The 21,178-nt window shown below is 38.5% G+C and overlaps 1 long non-coding RNA gene across 1 annotated transcript; it reads right to left on the reverse strand.

Annotated features, from left to right (window-relative positions):
- Positions 1 to 389: 389 nt before the first annotated feature.
- On the reverse strand, positions 390 to 15,676 carry LOC138896944 (uncharacterized). The gene is made up of 2 exons (XR_011410573.1): positions 14,782 to 15,676; positions 390 to 641 (listed from the first exon to the last, which is right to left on the reverse strand). It is a non-coding gene; the product is annotated as an uncharacterized lncRNA (long non-coding RNA).
- Positions 15,677 to 21,178: the final 5,502 nt, after the last annotated feature.

Here is a 21,178-nt window from a genome sequence, read left to right on the forward strand (position 1 = left end):
GACTCTGGCTGCTGCTCAGCGGAGGAAGCGGTATGTGTTCTCGCCATCTGCGAGAGAATAAGAGTAGAAGAGTTCAATCAGTATTGAGAAAGCAAAATTGCACGACAGAGAAGAATAGAAGTGAAACTTGTTCCTAAAATTCATAGACTCTGGAAGATAAGCACAGACGTCTCCGTGCCGATCCTCCAGACTCTACTAAGCTTGCTCGTGAATCGTGAGACATAAGTAACCTAGTGCTCGGATACCAACTGTCACGACCCAAAATTTTCCACCGACGGGACCGTGATGACGCCTAACATTTCACTTGCTAAGCAAGCCAACATTAGAAAAATCGTTAAACCAATTCCTTATTTCCATTCAGTAAATAACAATAATTAACTAAGATAAAATATAATAAGTGCAGAATATCATAAAATTGTATTAATTACTACCACCCGGATCTGGAGTAACAATTCACGAGCATTCTAAAATTTACTACAAGTATTAGTCTGAAAGAAAAATAATTGTCTGAATGAAAGAAAGCAGTAGGACATAAAAGATAGACGGGGACTTCAAGGTCTGTGAACGCCGACAGATCTATCTTGAGTCTCCGGAAAGTGGACCAGTAGCAAATCTCGATCATCCTGAGCCGGTATCAAAATCTGCACAGAAAGTATAGAGTGCAGCATCAGTACAACTGACCCCATGTACTGGTAAGTGTCGAGCCTATCCTCGGCGAAGTAGTGACGAGGCTAGGACAAGACACTCACATATAACCTGAACAGTATAATCATACTAGTGGCAACAACAGTAAATAAAGAAATAATGCAGAAATAATGGGAAGGGAACATACAGTGGGGGAGTACAATATAGAGAGTGAGAGTAATGAAAAGACAGAATTAAACCGGAAATCCTTAAACGAATTGAGCAATTAAGACAGCAAGGAAAACTGCACGGCATCACCCTTCATGCTTTTACTCTCAACCTCACCAAATAACAAATAAGACTGCACGGCATCACCCTTCGTGCTTTTACTCTCTTCCTCACAATATTAATAATTCATGCACGGCATCACCCTTCTTGCTTTACACTCTTCCTCACAATATAAATAAATCATGCATGGCATCACCCTTCGTGCTTTACACTCTTCCTCACAATATAAATAAATTATGCACGGCATCACCCTTCGTGCTTTACACTCTTCCTCACAATATAATTAAATTATGCACGGCATCACCCTTCGTGCGTTACACTCTTCCTCACAATTCACAGAATCAATAACAACGGATAGAGAGAAGTTTCACAAGAAATTAATATTTCATCAATGATTACTTTCACAATTTAACATCTCGACCTCGAATCAATATTCATAATTTTATCGACCTTGGTGGAACCGGATACAAGTCTCTCAACATTTCAACAACAACAATAAGCATGGATAACAAGATTTAAGACTACAAATTGCAAGAAATGGAATTTCACTCGCATGCTATGACTCGACCACAACATATATATGCTCGTCACCTCAACTATACGTCGTATTCAACAACAAAACACGTAGCAAATACTCACACAATACCTATTCTCTCAAGCCAAAGTTAGACACAACACTTACCTTGCTCCGAAGGCCATTTAATTCTCAATCACAACTTTTCCTTTGGAATTCACCTCCAAACCACTCGTATCTATTCAAAATGACTCAATAAAATCAATATTGCTAAACAAATCAATTATATTTCATAAATTAAATTTCCCAAAATTTCCTCCAAAAAGTCAAAAAATCGACCCTGGCCCTGCTTGGTCAAAACCCGAGGTTCGGACCAAAATCCTTTTACCCATTCACCCCCGAGCCCGAATATGTAATTAGTTTTGGAATCCGACCTCAAATTGAGGTCTAAATTTCCAAATTCCTGAAATCCCTAGTTTCTACCCTAACCCCTAATTCTACCATAAAAACATTAGATTTAGGTTGAAACTTCGAGAAATGTAATGGGTAATTGAAAGAAAATGGTTTAGAATCACTTACCAATAATTTGGGGAAGAAATGACTCTTGAAAAATCGCCTCACCGTTTGGTTTTTGAGAAAAATGAGTTTTTGGCTAAAATCCTGTTTTTGGGTTCTGTTAAGTGCTGGGCGACAGTGTTCATCGTGTTCGCGAGAGAACTGTCGCGTTCGCGAAGTGTATGGGATGCCAAGCCTTCGCGTTTGCGAGACAGTGCTCGCGTTAGCGTAGGCTACCCTTCCCTGGTCTTCGCGTTCATGAGTCATTGTTCGCGTTCGCGATGAATAAAAGGTTGGCTGCCCCTTCCCAGTGCCTAACACTACGCGTTCAAGATGGGCTTGTCGCGTTCGCGAAAGGTAACGCCCCCATCGCTTCGCGTTCATGACCAAGCCTTCGCGTTCGCGAAGAAGAAATCCTCAGCTGCCCAGTTTACTCTTCGCGTTCGCGAGAGTACCTTCGCGAACGCGAAGAAGGACATGCCAGAACACCTGCTGCAGCAAAATACCAGATTTCCAAAATCCAAAACATCCCGTGACCTATCCAAAACTCACCCGAGCCCTCAGGGCTCCAAACCAAACATGCACACAAGTCTAAAAACATCATATGGACCTGCTCGTGCGATCAAATCGCCAAAATAACACATAGAACTCCGAATTTAGCACCAAATCGAATGAAATTCTCAAGAACACTTTAAAATTACTATTTTCTCAACCGAAGGTTTGAATCACGTCAAATCAACTCAGTTTCTCACCAAATATCTCAGGCAGGTCTTAAATATCATAATGAACCTGTACCGGGTTCCGAAACCAAAATACGGACCCGGTACTAACAATGCCAAACATCAATCAATTCTTAAAAATAATTAATTTTCAAACTTTTAATTTTTATCAAAAATTCATAACTTGAGCTAGGGACCTATGAATTTGATTCCGGGCATACGCCTAGGTCCCATAATTTGATATGGACCCACCGGGACCGTCAAAATACGGATCCAGGCCCGTTTACCAAAAATATTGACCGAAATCCATTAAAATCAACTTTTAAGGCAAAAAGTTTTATTTTCATTAGTTTTCAACGTAAAATCTTTCTGGAAACCTGCCCGGACTGCACACGCAAATCGAAAAAGGTAAAAATGAGATTTTTAAGGCTTAAGAGTATAAATTCGAGTTCTAAAATATAAGATGACCTTTTGGGTCATCACAAATAACATGTAGCATAAGTTTTTGGATAGGATTTTTAAAGTTAGCAAACCATCATCCTAGCATGGCATGTCTAATTCCCCCTCCAGAGTCATTAATTCCAAATTGATTTCTAAAGACATTCCAAATATTCTTGCTAAGATTGCTTTTTCTGAAAATATGTTCCACATCCTCACTTATAGGATTATCACAACAGTAGCATCTAGAGGGATAAAGGTAACCATTGATATTATCATCAGTAGGGAGTCTATTCTTTAATAGCATCCAATTAAAGAAAGAAATTTTAAAAGGAATAGCATTGTGGGAGAGGTTTTTGTTAACAAAAGTAATGCCTTATTTCTGTCTCAAAATATCCCAAGCAGATGAGCACGTAAATTCTCCATCAGTAGACTCAGACCATATTGCCTGATCAAATTTATGTGATATGTCAAATTTGATCCCTTTGATATGTTTGGTTAGATGATGTGGAAAGCACCGAGATAACCTAGCAATGTCCCATTTATTGTCAAATATGAACTCCACTACTGTGACTATGGGGTACATCACAATTACAAATATTAGCAATGGCTCCCAAACCCGTCCAGTTATCCCAAAGAAAAGAAAAATTACCCCTTTGGATCCTCCATAGAATCTTATGCTCTATATCTTTCTTAATATCCATCAAACTTTTCCAAGGTCCATATTGCTTGGCTTTTCCTTTTCTAGCCACTAGATGTAATCTAATACAATATTTAACCTTAAGAAAAGAAGACCACAGAGAATTTTGTGTCCTGAATAGCCACCACAATTTAGTTATGAAAGATTTGGAGATGTCATATAACTTCCTGAAGCCGACTCCTCCCTCCTCAGTAGGGTAGCATAACTTATTCCATGTTACCCAATAGTATTTTGTATTACCTTCCTGTTGTCCCCAAAAGTAATTTGCAAAGTATTTTTCAAGAGTTTTAAATACAGCTTTTGGGGGTTGGAAAATAGAAAGAATATGCATAGTTATAGCTGAGAGAACATGTTTGATCAATATGTCTTTGCCTCCAGTAGAGAGGAATTGTCCCTGCCAATTTGTGATTCTTTGAATAAATTTATAAATCATCACAAAGAAATATTGGATCTTTTTCCTTCCATAATAAATTGGGTAACCTAAATATTCAAAAGGAAAATATTCCCTTCTAAATCTTAGGTGTCGCTCAATAATTCTAATCCTTTCCTGAGTACAATTCTATCCCACAAGATAACAACTTTTCTTTGAATTCACCTTCTGTCCCTATGATTTTTCATAATCTGCTAAAATGTTCTTGATCATTTTCAGGGACCTAATATTACCAGAGGTGAAAATGATTAGATCATCTGCATAAGCCAAATGATTAATCTGGGGGTCTTTTTGTGCATAGAGAATCCTATGAAATCTTCATTGTCATGCAATGCATTCAAAGCTCTAGAAATAGCCTCGACGGCAATAATAAATAGGGATGGGTACAAAGAATCCCTTTGCTTCAGCCCTCTTTTTGATTTAAAGAAATCATATCTCTTTCCATTTATGATAATGTAATACAAAATATTAGCTATAAGATTCCAAACTATATGGATCCATTGTTCAAAGAAACCCATTTTCCTCATAACTCCACATAAGAAAGTCCATGATAATTTGCCATAAGCTTTATTCATATCCAATTTGATGACTACAATGTTCCCTGTTTGCTTCTGGTTGATCCCGCTGACAATTTCTTGTGCCAAGAGAATATTCTCCCCAATGGATCTCCCTCTGATGAATCCACTCTGATTAGGAGATATAATATTAGAAAACAGTCTAGAGAGTATGGTTTAGGAGTTTTGTGGTAATTTTTTGGGTTACATTGCTGAGGCTTATAGGTCTGAGATCAGAGAAAGACTGAGGATTATCAACTTTAGGTATCAAAATAAGACAAGTATGTGATATAAATTTGCTTATCTCTTTTCCATTTATCACTTCTAGAATCATATGATAAATGTCTTCCCCAATAATATCCCAATTATGCTGAAAAAAGCTTCCATTGAAGCCATCTGGACCCCCTACACTACTCAGATTAATGTCAAATACTTCCTGTTTAGCTTCATCCATAGTTGGAGTATCCATTAAGAAATTGTTGTCCTCGTCAGAAATAATCTTTGGAATTCTATCAATAAATTGTAAATCAAGTTCTCTGAGATTCTTGAGAGAAGATATTTTTATAATAGTCAATAGCAGCTTCCGATATATCATCTTCCCCCTCAATCCATTGGTTTCCCTCCCCTTTAATTCTATGTAAGTAAAGTCTTTTCCTTCTACCTTTTATCATTTTGTGGAAATAGCTAGAGTTGCCATCCCCTTCAAGATTTGTCACGACCCAAAAATCTCACCCGTCGTGATGGGGCCTATCTCAATACTAGGCAAGCAGACAATCTCAACAAACCACCATATCCTTTAAGTTTGAAAATATAATATCTAAATTTAGCGGAAGAAAAACTCACAATTATATATATAAACACTCCCAAAACCCGGTGTCACTGAGTACATGAGCATCTAATATGAATACAAGTCTGAAAAAAATGATCCATAATAGTCCGAGACCAAATGCAGTAAATAAGGAGATAGGGAAGGATAGACAAGGTCTGCAAAATACGATAGCTACCTCTAAATCTCTAAAAAATCAACTGTGCGAGAGAATTAATACCCGATATGTCCATAAATACTTGGATCTGCAAGTATGTAGTATGAGTACAATCAACTCAGCAAGTAACAATAATAACTAAGGAACTGAAGATAATGATGAGCTACACAGTTATAGTTCACTTTCGGTAATTCCAGCAAAGAATAGACATGCTTTCAAATCCGGCAGTTTAAGTCAAATCAATTTTATACAGTTCAATTTCATATAATCCGGATATAAATTCTTTCAGAGATTTCACAACAATGACAGATAGCAACCAAGTGCAACAAAAAATGCAAAGCAAGTACAGCCTCTCAAGCAACAGACACTCAACTCATCACAACAGCTCATCCACTCGGCTCTCAGCCCTCAACACTCACACTCAATGGGTACCTGTGCTCACTGGGGATGTACAGACTCCGGAGGGGCTCCTACAGCCCAAGCACTATAATCTGCACGGATAACTCACGTGCTATACGGACAAATCACGTGCCATAATATAAATATCTGGATGCGCAAGGCCAACTCACGTGTTGCACGACCAACTCACGTGCTATAGTATAATATAAAGATCCGCACGGACAACTCACTTACTGCACGACTAACTCACGTGCTATAGTATAATATAAGGATCCACACGGCCAACTCACGTGCTGCACGGCCAACTCACGTGCTATAGTATAAGAGAATGAGATAAAATAATCAAGTAAACTGTGACTGAGTACAAAATAACAATTTAAGCAGATAATTCAACATGTACACGACCTCTGTGGGTCCTAACAGTACCAACATATAGCTTAAACATGGTTTCTAGTCAAATTTCCACAACACATAGAGAGGACATAGCTAACAACAAGTTATTTAACTTTACAGTCTCACGGGACGGATCAATTCACAATCCCCTCGGTGTACACCCACACGCCTGTCACCTAAGCATGTGTGTCACCTCTAAAGTAATCAAATGATACCAATTTCCGAGGTTTCATACCCTCGGGACCAGATTTAAAACTGTTACTTACCTCAAAACGTGAAATTCTTTACTCTGCTATGCCTTTGCCTCACAAATCGCCCTATGAATGCCTCGAATTTTGTCACAAATAATTCGTTTCAGTCAATAAAATTTATTGAAATTAATATGAAAATACAATGTTTTCATAAAAATCCGAATTTTAACTCCAAAAATCGCCCGCGGGGCACACGTCTCGAAACTAGACAAAAGTTACAAAATATGAACTCCCATTCCACCACGAGCCTAACCATACTAAAATTACTAAATTCCGATAACAATTCGGCCCTCAAATCCTCAAATTTATCCAAGAGGGTTTTCAAACTTTTCCAACTTAATTCACCAATTAATTGACAAAAACAACCATGGATTCGGGTAATTTAACCAATATTGAGTTAAGAACACTTACCCCATTGTTTTCTCTGAAAATCTCCCAAATATCGCCTCAATCCGAGCTACAAATCGTTAAAGATGGAAAATAGAACGAAGTCCCATTTTCAGAACTTAAACTTTCTGACCAGACCTCTCTTCTATGCGATCGCGGACCAAGTCACGCGATCGCGAAGCACAACATTTCCACTGCCAAAATAACCCTATGTGATCGCGTACTAGGTTATGCGATCGCGAAGACCAAAATACACTTCCCCTAAAACTTCTCTAAAAGACTGCATCATAACACACGCGAACGCGAAGCACAAGATTCCCAGGCCTACGTGTTCGCGGACAGCCCACGCGTTCGCATAGAACAATGCTCGCGAACCCCAATTGCCTTACCTCCTCTTCGCGAACGCGGTTTTGCCCATGCGTTCGCGATGCGTTCTCTCTTCCCAGCTAGGCGATCGCGAATCTCCCCATGCGATCGCATAGAACAAAAACTCAGCAGTCCCAATTAACCCTACGCGATCGCGGATCTTTCTACGCAATTGCGTAGAAGGAAACCAGACAGTATACCAGAAAAACTTCAGCAAAATTCCAAGTCCAAAATTCGATCCGTTAACCATTTGAAACTCACCCTAGGCCCACTGGACCTCAGTCAAATAAACCAACAAGTACTAAAATATCATATGAACTTAGTCGAACCCTCAAATCACCTCAAACTACGCTAAAACCACGAATCATACCCCAATTCAAGCCTAATGAACTTTGAAATTTCAAGTTTCTAGAAACGACTTCGGAACCTGTCAAATCGCGTCCGATTGACCTCAAAGTTTGCACACAAGTCATAAATGACATAGCGGAGGTATTCCAATTTTCAGAATCGGATTCTGACCCCGATATCAAAAGGTCAACCCCCCGGTCAAACATCCCAAAATTTTAACTTTCGGCATTCCAGGACTAATTCCACCACGGACCTCAAAATAATTTTTCGGACATGATCCTAAGTCCATAATCACCATACGGATCTATTGGAATTATCAAAATTCAAATCCGAGGTCTTTTATACATAAGTACACATCCGGTCACTTTTCTAACTTAAAATTTTCAATTAGGAGACTAAGTGTCTCATTTCACTCAGAAATCTTTTCGGACCCGAATCAACTAACCCGATAAGTCATAAATCAACTGTAAGGAATAAATTGAGCAATAAATAGGGGAACGGGGTTATAATACTCAAAACGATCGGTCGGGTCATTACATTCTCCCCCATTTAAACATACGTTTGTCCTCATACGTGCCAAGAGTTGTTCCAAGACATCAAATTACTATTCCATCTTACCACACGCGTACCCGAGGGTGATCCCACGTCACCCTATTCCACATAGGCCTGCTAACACAATACAACTGGAGATCCTTAATTTAGCCTTAGACCAAAAACCTTGAAATTCAATTCCCAACCTTCAAAATTTCTTTTCATGACACGAATCTTACATTTACACACTGTATGAGTCTGGACAAGCTGCATCGATCTATAACTATAATCACAGATATAATCACCCAACATATTACACAACTTGCCCGCTCGTAGTACCATTCCTGATCACAATAACTACTCCAAACCAACCAAGTACTAGCATTAAGCCCCATATCTAACAAAAACTCATCCCAACACCTTCATACACTGTTGATAATAAAAGAAACACGTAGAAACTCGTAATCATTCATCATATCCACCAGTTGTGGAGCTCCCTCTCCTTCGACAAGAACCATAGCAAATTCCTAAGCCGACTTTCAATATTATCCTTATGAATATACTGTAATCAAACATGATAGTACCCATTCTAGGTCCATTGACCTTATTTTAATAAACACAACTATCCCACAGACATGCCACATCAATATAACTCCAGCCACTACTGCGCAATCCATGTGACCAAATCTGGGAGATGTCTCAAGGAAGGGAACCATATTGTAAGTTCAACAAGCACCACCACAACCACAATGTTACAACTAACCCCTCCAATTTTGTGAAGAGGATAATCGTAGGCTCATGTACACAATTCCTCAAATACGCTGCTCATGTAATTTTTATCATAGAGGAAGGAAAGCAATGAAATTCGATAAATTATCAAAGAAATAAAATTCCCACACACGGCACGGACAACTCACGTGCCAATAATATGAACCGCCTGGCATGGTCACAGGCCTCCAGTCCCAGCATATCATACATGAGTAATTAAACAAGTACACTGTATATGATAATGAAATAAGATTCTCATGCTCCTGGACTGGTATAAATAGCACGCCATAGTGCAAGCATGTGCAAAGTCTACTATCACACTTCAAATCGGGAATTTTACACATAATTAGTAACTACCCCGTTTATTTAGGGAATCATCTTCTTTGTAACCTCAAGTATAGCCCAGATAGTTCTCAACAAAGGTACGAATACGGGAAACATTACAACTTTACACTTAATAGTAAACTCTAGGCATATTATAGCCTAAGCATTCCTCCGAGTATGAATACTTGCTCTAATGCCCGCACATGGGCTCAAACCTCACATATATGCGCACCCATAGCGCATAGCTATTGTAAATAATTAATGCAACTAGTGCCTACACTTAGTTTAAATAAAATACTCACCTCAAACAGGTCGCAACCCTGAAACAATATGCTTCTGAGAACTCTCAGTCTCCAAATTCATCGAACACATGAATCACTATAACTGATCTCAACTCCAGCACTAGAATGACTAACACATCTTCCCTTCACGATCTTCCCATGAGGAATACTTTCATAATTCTTTTGTGTCACATAGAAATAATTTGAATATCAGCAGTCTATCAACCAGGTGAGTACTGCAATACCGATGAACATCCGTAAGTCAAAACACAATCCGCCTTCTGAAATGCGCCTCAGGAATTACCGAGCAGTTATAACATTAATCAAAATATCTGAAACTGACCATGCTTTCCAATATTCATTACCTTCTCTTCAAGACTGAACTGTCATTTTGTACATGTAAATTCTAATCCCGCACAACACACCACATCTATTATTCCATCATGTGACAAGCACAAGAATCCCATTATCAACTCTGAATCACCAGCAAATTACATACCTTATTAGTTAGAAACCTCTCTCTTGGTCCTTTCCAGGAGGAAATCAGAATACACAACACGTTTCATACACCGATAGAAAATATTCGGTTCAAACCATGGTAGAAACTGTCATGAACACTTTGAAATCCATTTGCACATAACAAAACTATCAGAGCTGAATTCCTCCAACTCCACCAAGCCACACAAGTTGCCGAATCTAAGAGTATTGCCACAAAACACCCGTAAAGTCCCACATCATCATAAGAACCAAAAGAACCAAGCATATCATTACCATATTGATCCAGCATGTTACCCATTTGTCCTATTTTCTCCGAGTTTCTTCTGAATCACCCTCAAGTTGACATTTCTCCTTGTCAAAACACTAATATCCTTACCCAAAGCTCACTAAAAGACATCCTAACATAAAACCACATCGCCCTAAGGCCCATAAGCCATTGTATTCTTCTTAAGCACATTCATAAATACTCCAACCGTAGCACTCACTCTGAAAATACCTTATGCGAATTTAAAATTGTTCCTCTTTCCTTTCTTATACTGAAATGTAGAATCCATAGTCAAATAGAATTATCGCACGTCCCGACACCATCCAATGTAAGTAACTGATTCTAGTGATATAGAACCCTCTCGATAGTCATCCATTCTACTCAAATCTAATTTACTCCGCCCCGAATGGGCCGAAAGACATGTGTTCCTTTAGTACAGTCAACACTCAAATAAGTATACCTTTCTTAACACGACCAATCAAATTCATACTTCGTGTGCACTACATCCTTCAAAATAACAACTTAATCGTTCTATAATTTTCATATTTCTATGAAGTTCCATATAACCTGTATTCAGGAATCTCCTTACTCGGGTCATCCTCGATCTCCATCTCTAAAAGTCATAACTGATCCACAAGTATGTCTCCGACCAAAACTAAAATTTAATACATAACCATGAAATCAAATTGTCAATAGCAGGCTCCCCCACTTAGCCTTAAGCTACAATTATATAAAATTAGAACCCGCAAGGATTTCTCCTTATCAATTACCAAGATCTTGCATCGTTAACCCGCCAAACTTGTCGAAGTCTTTTGTTAAGTTTTTCATGAACATTCTGAATCACCAGCCAAAGTCACACACTCGACCTCTCACTAGGTAGCAACTAATATTTCTCGCAGAAGTTTCATCAACATCCTACCACCGCTAACTACTCACAGGAGATAACCCACATGTGGAATTCTTTACTGACATCTTCCAAAGACATTGCACTGGGTGCAACGACTACGTAATCAGTAAATTATCCTGAGCTCATGCTCGCCCACCATTTGTATAAGTCTGCACTTTACCAATTGACATCAATACCTTCCGAACTCAAGTCATATTGCGCCTGAAATGATAATCAGATCTTCACATCCTTCTTCATTTCAAACAAACTCTTTTCTGCGATATTCAATCTTTCTCCATATAGTAACCATCATTCCAAGTAAAGTCTATAGGCTAAATCATATTCTATCATGATTCCAAACCATTCTACATAATCCATATGCTAATCTGTCACTCTTACTTTGGTTAAATCATCTCCTTTAAGCAACTTCTCAACCTCTACTTCTCCTACTTGACCTGCTAGTACTTTAACCACCGCGAAACATTTCCGACGTTTTCAAAGTGCAAATTTTGGCTCGAATCTGTCACATTCTTGGGTCATGTTGTCTCTAGAGAAGGAATTAAGGTTGATCCTCAAAAGATTTCAACAGTAAAGAATTGGCCTAGACCTACAGCGTAAACCGAGATTCGCAGTTTTTTAGACCTTAGCAGGGTATTACAGGAAGTTTGTGGAGGGGTTTTCTACTCTTGACTCTCCGTTGACTAAATTGACTCAGAAAGCGGTTAAGTTCCAATGGTCCGATCGGTTGAAGAAGAAGAGAAGATGAAAGTGTTTTTCTGTGTTTAAAAACTACACAAAGCAGCTTCTAATATAGATAAGATGCTAGAGTTGTTAAAAGAAGGAGAATTAACTTGGGGGTTATGAAAAATAAAAGAGTATAACTGCTACAAGGTAGCTGTTTATATTCTGGTAAGCTCAAAAAATGAAATAACTTTAGCAAAATCAGATTTGGGTTAGGCTTCACGTATATCTCGCGCGCAGGGGGAGGGGGCAAATTGACCAGTTTTGCCTTCAGGATCAATTTCTCATGTGCGCGAGGCCGCTCCCTTTTACTAGCTCTTTACAAGTCCAACAAAGAGGAATTCAATATAAAGGGAAGAAAAAGACTCTTCATAACCAATGAGGGACACTTTGTCTTTCACAAAAGACAAAAAAGTAAAGAAGAAAAAGGGAGTTCCACCATCTTTTAAACACAAAAGTTTCGCCAACTTCTTCTAATCTTCTAATCCCAATACCACCTTCTTTCTTAGAGTAGCATAGATTACTCCATGAGCTCTAATGGTGTCTGCTTTTCTCACTACTAGAGCCCCAAAAGAATCTTGGAAAGTACTTCTCTATCATCCTATAAGTTCCTTTGGGAGGGGATAATGCAACCAATGTATATATAGGGATAGTTTGCAGCACATGCTTTATCAGGACCATTCTACCTCCATGTGACAACATCTTACCATGCCATCCACATAATCTTTTTCCTACCTTAGTGACCAGCCCATCAAAATATTCAATCTTTTTTCTTCCAATATAAATAGGACAACCCAAAATATGTGAAAGGGAAGTTCCTATTCTTGAAACCTATTGCAAATCTTATACGGTTAATCCTCTGAGGCAGAAGCCTTTGGATCATTCAAAAAGAAGCTTTTACCTTGGTTAACCATTTGCCCAGAAACTTCTTCATATCTTTTCAACTCTGTCATAATCAATTTTAAGGAAATATTGTTGCCATCCATGAAAATGACTACATCATCCGCATAGGCAAGATGATTCAGAACAGGTCCCTTAAGATTCATAGAGAAAAGAGTGAAATTGGTGTTGTGAAACAGTTTATTCAGCATCCGCGAGAGGACTTCAGCTCCCAGAACAAACAAAGACGGAGATAGTGGATCACCCTGTTTTAGCCCTTGACTTGAGGAGAAAAAACCTTTCCTGGTTCCATTTATTATGATGGAGTACCAAACATAAGAAATAAGTCTACAAATTAAGTCGATCCATTCCTCTGCAAAGCCAAACTTCCTTAAAACCTCAGTTATGAAGTTCCAAGCCACCCTATCACACGCCTTTTCCATGTCCACTTTGATCACCATGTTGCCCCCTCTATTGTGCTGGGTTATTGCGTGAATAATTTCTTGAGCCAACAATACATTCTCTATTATAGATCTTCCAGTGATGAAACCACTTTGGTTTTCTGAGATTAATCTGGGCAGCAATCTTGTTGAAAGGATTTTGGAAATTATCTTACAGGAGAAATTACATAGACTTATGGGCCTCAGATCCGAGAAAGTATTTGGTGATTCTATCTTTTGTATCAATGCTAAGCAAGTATGATTAAAGAACTTTGTAAGATTGCCTCCATTGAAAAAGTACTGAACATATGCAACGACATCTTCTTTAATTATATCCCAGCACCTCTGATAGAAAGTACCATCGTATCCATCCGGTCCAGTAGAACTAGATGGATTCATACTGAAGATTGCCTCTTTAATCTCCTCTTCTTCTGGAATAATTGTCAACAGAAAGTTCTCTTCATTAGATATACACCTTGGGATACACTGCAGAACTGAACTATTAATAGTGATTGGTTCCAAGTTAAAGAGCTTCTTAAAGTGCCTGATAGCAGTCCTTGAGATCTTCTCTCCCCCTGTATCCAGTTGCCCCTATGGTTCTTAATCTTGTGCAGCTGCAACCTTCTCATCCTTTCCCCGATAACAGTGCGGAAGAACTTACTGTTATTGTCTCCTTCTTCAAACCACTTAATTTCTTTCATTTTTGCTTAAGAATCTTGGCATACGAATGTTCACGTGATATTTTGGCCATTTATCGAGCAAACATTGCATCCAAACATTTCCAACAAACAAAAATCTAGACATTAAGCTTAAGGAACTGCCCATGAATAGACTAAACTGATCTATACTCCTAATACGGAAATTTCAGAAAATTCAAGTTTAACAGATCCAAGCAATTAAGTTCTATATTATTGAACCTATTAATTTAAGAACTCAAATCAAACTCACTTTGTTACTTAAATGAATTTAATCCAAATCCTACTCCAAATTTTAAGACGTATACTTATCAAATGTGAAACTAAATTAAGCAAACTAAAATCCCCTTCCTCATTGACATGTCACTGCCAACAGAGAGTGTCAAGCACAAAAGGAACGAGAGTCAGACAAAAAATTAGGTTTAAATTCATTTTAGACATAGACTAACACAGAGGAACATGAATCAGATAACCAAACAACCATTAATTTATTTCAAGCAGAGAGTGAGATAGAAGAGATGAACCTCAATGTTGAGCTTTTTCAATTAAAGGTAACTCCGGCAATGTATACAACGAATAAAATGGACAGCAATCTAACTCGACCAAACAGGAACCTTCGACCGGAGAAAAACTCGTCGGCGACCTCAACGGAAAACTCGAACTCGACCCTTTCTCACGTAATCTTTCGCGAAAACAGAGCTTGAGCGATGTTTGGGGCTGTCCTCCTAGGGTTTTGGGGCTGATTTTGGTGCGTTTTTTTGGATTTCATTGCTTCTTAACTCCTGTCTCGGACTGATTTTCGCTGGGGTTTCGGTGCGGAGACAGGGCTGGTTTTGGGATTTACTACATAGTTAGGTTCGGTTCATAGAAAAAGATCTTGTGCTTATACTCTAGTGGTCAGATTAAAAATGAAATGCTATCAAAAAAATATTTTTTAACAAAGTTAAAAGGAAAAATTGTTTCAATAGAGAGGATGAGCTTTTTCTCTCTTTCTCTGTCCGTTCACCCCTCCCGACCCCATTAGTACAATTTTATTGGATTGTTATTATTGTTTCTGTCCGTTCACCCTCTCTATATCACTCTTTAAAATCCTCTCTCCCCCCTCAAAGTGTTGCCTCCACTCAAACTCTCTCTCCCAAAAATACTCCCTTTCTCTCAAAGTGTTATTCCCACTACCTCTCTTTTTTTTTCTTTTTTTTTTTTATGTATGAGTGAATGTATATTTCAGCCTAAGTGATTATCTTGGAGAAGAAACTAGAAAAATCCAAGTGATTATCTTGGAGAAGAAACTAGAAAAATCCAATAGCTTGGCCAAATACATAAAATGAACTAAAAGTTAAAATATCAATATTAAATCTAAAATTAACATTTAAACACTAAAAGGTGCAAAATTTTAAGGAGGGTCAAAAATTACATGTCTACAACAATGATAAAATTTAGTTATTTTAAAAGTTAAGAAATAATTAAGTGACTTTAGTGAAATTAAAAGATAATTAAATGAAATTAAGCCTGGAAATACCTAAGGCTTCTTCCAATGACTACCTCGATATAGACAATTGGGATGTGCTCAACACTTAACAATCTAAAAGAAGAGGAAACAAAGCAATGTGTTCTCAGTACGATAGAGAAAAACAAAGGAAAGCATTATTATTATTATTTTTATTATTATTATTATTATTATTATTATTATTATTATTATTATTATTATTATTATTGCCATTATAACTTTAGGTCATAATATTCAAAATGAAAAAATAGTTCCGATCTAAAGAACCATTGAATTTGCATCCAAATTTCCTGATGTCATAACTGATAAGACTCAACTCCAAAGGTTTCTAGGAAGCCTTATTTATATTGCTCCTTTCATAAATGACCTTGCTAAGGATACATCAATTCTTTATGAAAGATTAAAAAAAAATCCGAAAGCATGGACTGATGATCATAGTAAATCAGTCAAACAAATAAAGCAGAAGGTTAATAATCTTCCATGTTGTCACGACCCAAAATCTGCTAAAGATCGTGATGGCGCCTAATATCGCTGTTAGGCAAGCTAACGGTAATCTAACAACTTACTTACTCATTTCAGAAATTGAAATCAAATTTTCCTTTAAGTAAGTCGTATTAAATAGATTTTTACCGAGTAAGTGATAATATTTACACAATTATGAACCCACAGAAACCCTCAAAATCCGGTATTACAAGTGCATGAGCATTTTCTAAGGAATATAATAATAATACAACATCTGTCCCGAATGTAATAAGACAGAATAAAATAAATAGTACAATGGGGACTCGGTAGATTTCTATGCGTAGCCTGAAATGCAGCTCACATAAAGTCTCCTCAACATGTACGCCTATGCGTCAAGGTGATCATTAATAAATATGTCAGATCCTGCATATTTAATGAAGAAGTGCACCATGAGTACATAAATCAACACGTACCCAGTAAGTATCTAGACTAGCCCCGGAGAAGTAGTGACGAGGGGCTGATATCGACACTTACTAGAAGTCCAAATAAATAATATGATAATTCATAATAGATATGAAGTGTACAACTATAGTGAAGTAAATCTGTAATCTCAAAATTTTCCAATTTATTACCTTTTTAAGCATAAATTTTCTCGATCTTGTATTATTCCTTAATATCTCAGAACATGCCAAGTGTCAATACCAAATAAATAAGAAATACCATAAAATGTCGGGCATCAGTGGAAAGACTAGCTCATGAATATTCGGCTACTAGCGATATAACGCACGATACTGTCGGGGTCGTTCGGCCCGATCCGGAATAAAGTGTACACTACCGAGGGTCGTGCGGTATGAACCATAGATGCATCAATATACTGCCGAGGCGTTCGGCCCGCTCCACAAAAAAATAAAGGAAATCACGGAATTACGAGATACATGTTTACAATATAACACATGAGCATAAAATGTATATAATTTTTACCATTTCTCAAATAACTTGCCCACAACTCAAAGAGTTAAGAATTGGCCTAGTGTACATAAATTTATTTCTAAATCAGTTTCAATTATAACTTCAATTAATTAAGCCACTAAAAAGAGTTCAAATAAATCAAATATTACATGATAACACCCTAAGTCTACCCGGATATATACATACTTTAGCTACGTACGGACTCTCGTCGCCTCGTGTGTACATAACACCCACAACTAGTTGCACAGAATAATAAATATTACTTAGGGGGTAGTTTCCCCCTCACAAAGTTGGACAGGAGACTTACCTCGCTCCGAAGTTCCATAACCGGCTCTAAGGCCTCTCTACACCTCAAATCAAAGCCCGTCGATCCAAAACTATTCAAACAGTGTGCAAACCAATCAAAATATAATCTAATACCCATAATTAACCCATTTAAATAATTCCCAACTCCACTCGAAAAGTTGATAAAGTCAACCCTCGGGCCCACGTGCCCGAATTTCGAACGTTTTTGAAGATAAACTTTACCCATAATACCACGAATTCAAATATATGATTTATTCCTAAGTCCATGTCCAATTCTGTGGTCAAAAATCCCCAAATAACAATTTTCTAAGTTTTCTACCAAAATTCCAATTTCTACAAATTCTCATGCTTAAATCCATATATAAACCATGTATTTAACTTGTATTAGGTGGGAATCACTTACCTTGTGTTGCGTGATGAAATTCTCCCCTTGAAACTCTCAAAAATCGCCCAACCAAGTGAAAAATGAAAGAAAATGGCCAAATCCCATTTTTTTATAAAGACTTCACTGCCCAGTGACCTCTCTCACCGGCGGCCACTTGACCGCTTCTGTGGTTTTGCAGGTGCGGCCAAAATACCACTTATGTGGTCCCCCTTCATCCCCCTTGCCTTCACATCTACGGACCAGACTCCGCTTTTACAGAGTCGCACTTGCGACCAAGAATATACTTCTGTGGTCTCGCAGGTACGGCACAAACCTCGCACCTGCGCCTCCAGCCTGCCTCACTCCCTACCGCTTCTGTGACCACTGGGCTGATTCTGCGGTCACGCAGATGCGGGAAAGTCTTTGCACCTCCGGCCACTGCCATTCCCTTCCCATTTCACTTCTGCGAGCTCGACCTTGCTTCTGCGATGTCGCTTCTGTGACCAAAACATCGCAAAAGCGATCACACCAGCTGCTGCCCAGCTTCAGCATTTCTTAAGTCCAAAGATCAGTCTGTTAACCATCTGGAATCCACTCGAGACCCTTGTGACTTTAACCAAATATACAAATATGTCCCAAAATACAATACGAACTTAGTCGAATCCTTAAACCACGTCAAACAACATCAGAATCATGAATCGCGCCTCGAATCAAACTTATAAATTTTTAAATTTTTAAATTCTATATCATGTGCCGAAACGTATTAAATTAATCCGGAATGACTTCAAATTTCGCATACGAGGCACAAATGATATAAAAAAGCTATTCCAAGGCTAGGAACCCCAAACGGATATCGATAATATTAAAATCTACTTCAAGTCAAATTTAAGAAATTCTTAAACTTTCAAAATGTCAACTTTCCATAATAGTCGCCGAAATACTCCCGGATCACCCGATACTAAACCTGAACATACACCCAAGTCCAAAAAAATCACATGAACCTATTGGAACCTTTGAATCCCAATTCTAATGTCGTTTACTCAAAAGTCAAATCTTAGCTAATTCTTACAACTTAAAGCTTCCGAAATTAGAATTTGCTTTCCAAATCAAATCCCGAACTTCCCTAAATTCAATTCTGATCACACGTACAAGTCATAATACTTTAAGTGAAGCTACTCAAGGCCTCAAACCTCCGAACGACGTGCTAGAGCTCAAAACGACCGGTTAGGTCGTTACACATGCCTTGCACTTGCTAATCCAAGTTGGGCAAAGACTGTTGAAACTGATGCCTCAGATATTGGATATGGTAGAATATTAAAACAATATTCCCCAACTGATAAACAAGAATATCTTGTTCAATTCTATTCGGGAAAATAGAATAATTCTCAAAATAATTATGCTATTGTGGCTAAGGAAATCCTTGCCATAGTAAAATGTTATTAAAGATCCAGACTGATTTATACAATCAAAATATTTTAATAAAAACTGATTGCCAAACAACAAAGTTTATCTTTAATAAAGACTGTAAACATGATGTTTCTAAATAGATGTTTGCAAGATGGCAAGACCTGTTATCTCTATTTGATTTTGAAATAATTTATAAAAAAGGTTCTGATAATAGTCTTTCTGACTTCCTAACTAGAGAATATCTGGATTAATATTCTTCTGAACGCTCTCCTCACACTCATCTGTCCACCTGAACGGAGCACCCTTATGGGTCAGCCTGGTCATAGGTGCTGCAAAAGATGAGAATTCCTCTACAAAACGACGGTAATACCCCGCCAAACCAAGAAAATTTCGGATCTCCGTAGCTGATGACGGTCTAGGCTACTTTTGCACTGATTCCACCTTCTTCGGATCCATCTTGATCCCATCACTCAATACTACATGACCCAAAAATGCCACTGAGTCTAGCCAAAACTCACACTTTGAAAAGTTTGCATATAACCTCTTTTCTCTCAAGGTCTGAAGCACAGTCCTCAAGTGCAGCTCATGATCCTCCCGAGTCCGGGAGTACACCAGAATGTTGTCAATACACACAATGATGAAAGAGTCAAGATAAGGTCGGAACACACTGTGCATCAAGTGCATAAAAGATGTTAGGGCATTGGTCAGCCCAAATGACATCACAAGGAACTCGTAGTCACCATACCGAGTCCTGAAAGCAGTCTTCGGGATATCTGGCTTCCGAATCTTCAACTAATGATATTCGGAACATAGATCAATCTTGGAAAACACCTTGGCACCCTAGCTGATCAAATAGATCATCAATATAAGGCAATGGATACCTGTTCTTCAATGTAACTTTGTTTAGCTGGCAATAATCAATGCACATACGCATAGAACCACCCTTCTTCTTCACAAATAAGACAGGAGCACCCCAAGGTGACACATTGGGCCGAATGAAACCCTTATCAAGAAACTCCTGTAACTGCTCCTTCAACTCCTTCAACTTAGGAAGAGCCATACGATATGGAGGAATAGAGATGGGCTGAGTGCCAGGTAACAAATCAATGCCAAAATCAATATCTCTGTCGGGCGGCATGTCCGGAAGATCAGCTGGAAACACATCTGGAAAATCCCTCACTACTGGGACTGACTCAATTGTAGGGGCATCAATACTGACATCTTTAACATAAGCTAGATACACGTCACGCCCCTTCTCAACCATTCGCTGAGCTTTAAGAAATGAAATAACTCTGTTGGGAGTATACTCTAAGGTACCACTCAACTCTAATCATGGTAATCCTGGCATAGACAGTGTCACGGTCTTAGCATGACAATAAAGAATAGCATAATGGGGCGACAACCAGTCCATGCCCAAGATAACATCAAAGTCTACCATACTGAGTAACAATAAATCAGCTCTGGTCTCAAAACCACTAAGAGAAATCAAACACGACCGATACTCGCGGTCCACAACAAGAGAATCTCCCACGGGAGTAGACATATAAATAGGGGAACTCAAAGAATCACGAGATACGCCCAAATACTGGAAAATATAAGAGAACATATAGGAATAAGTGGAGCCTGGATCAAATAATACTGACGCATCTCTATGACAGACTGAAACAATACCTGTAATGACAGAGTCGGGAGAAACTTCTCTGTACGAGCCGTAAGAGCATAATATTTGGCCTGGGCTCCCCCTCTAGGGTGACCTCGACTTCCCCAACCTCCGCCTCGAGCTGGCTGAGCAGGTGGGGTGGTAACTGGTGCTGGAATCATAGCCTGAGGGCCCGGCAGAGCACGCGGTGGCTGAGAAGTCTGTGGAGGTGCACCCCTCCTAAATCTGGGGCAATCCCTCACCATA

The sequence above is a fragment of the Nicotiana tomentosiformis genome, chromosome 8 (genome assembly GCF_000390325.3).
Source record: "Nicotiana tomentosiformis chromosome 8, ASM39032v3, whole genome shotgun sequence".
Classification (NCBI taxonomy): Eukaryota; Viridiplantae; Streptophyta; class Magnoliopsida; order Solanales; family Solanaceae; genus Nicotiana; species Nicotiana tomentosiformis.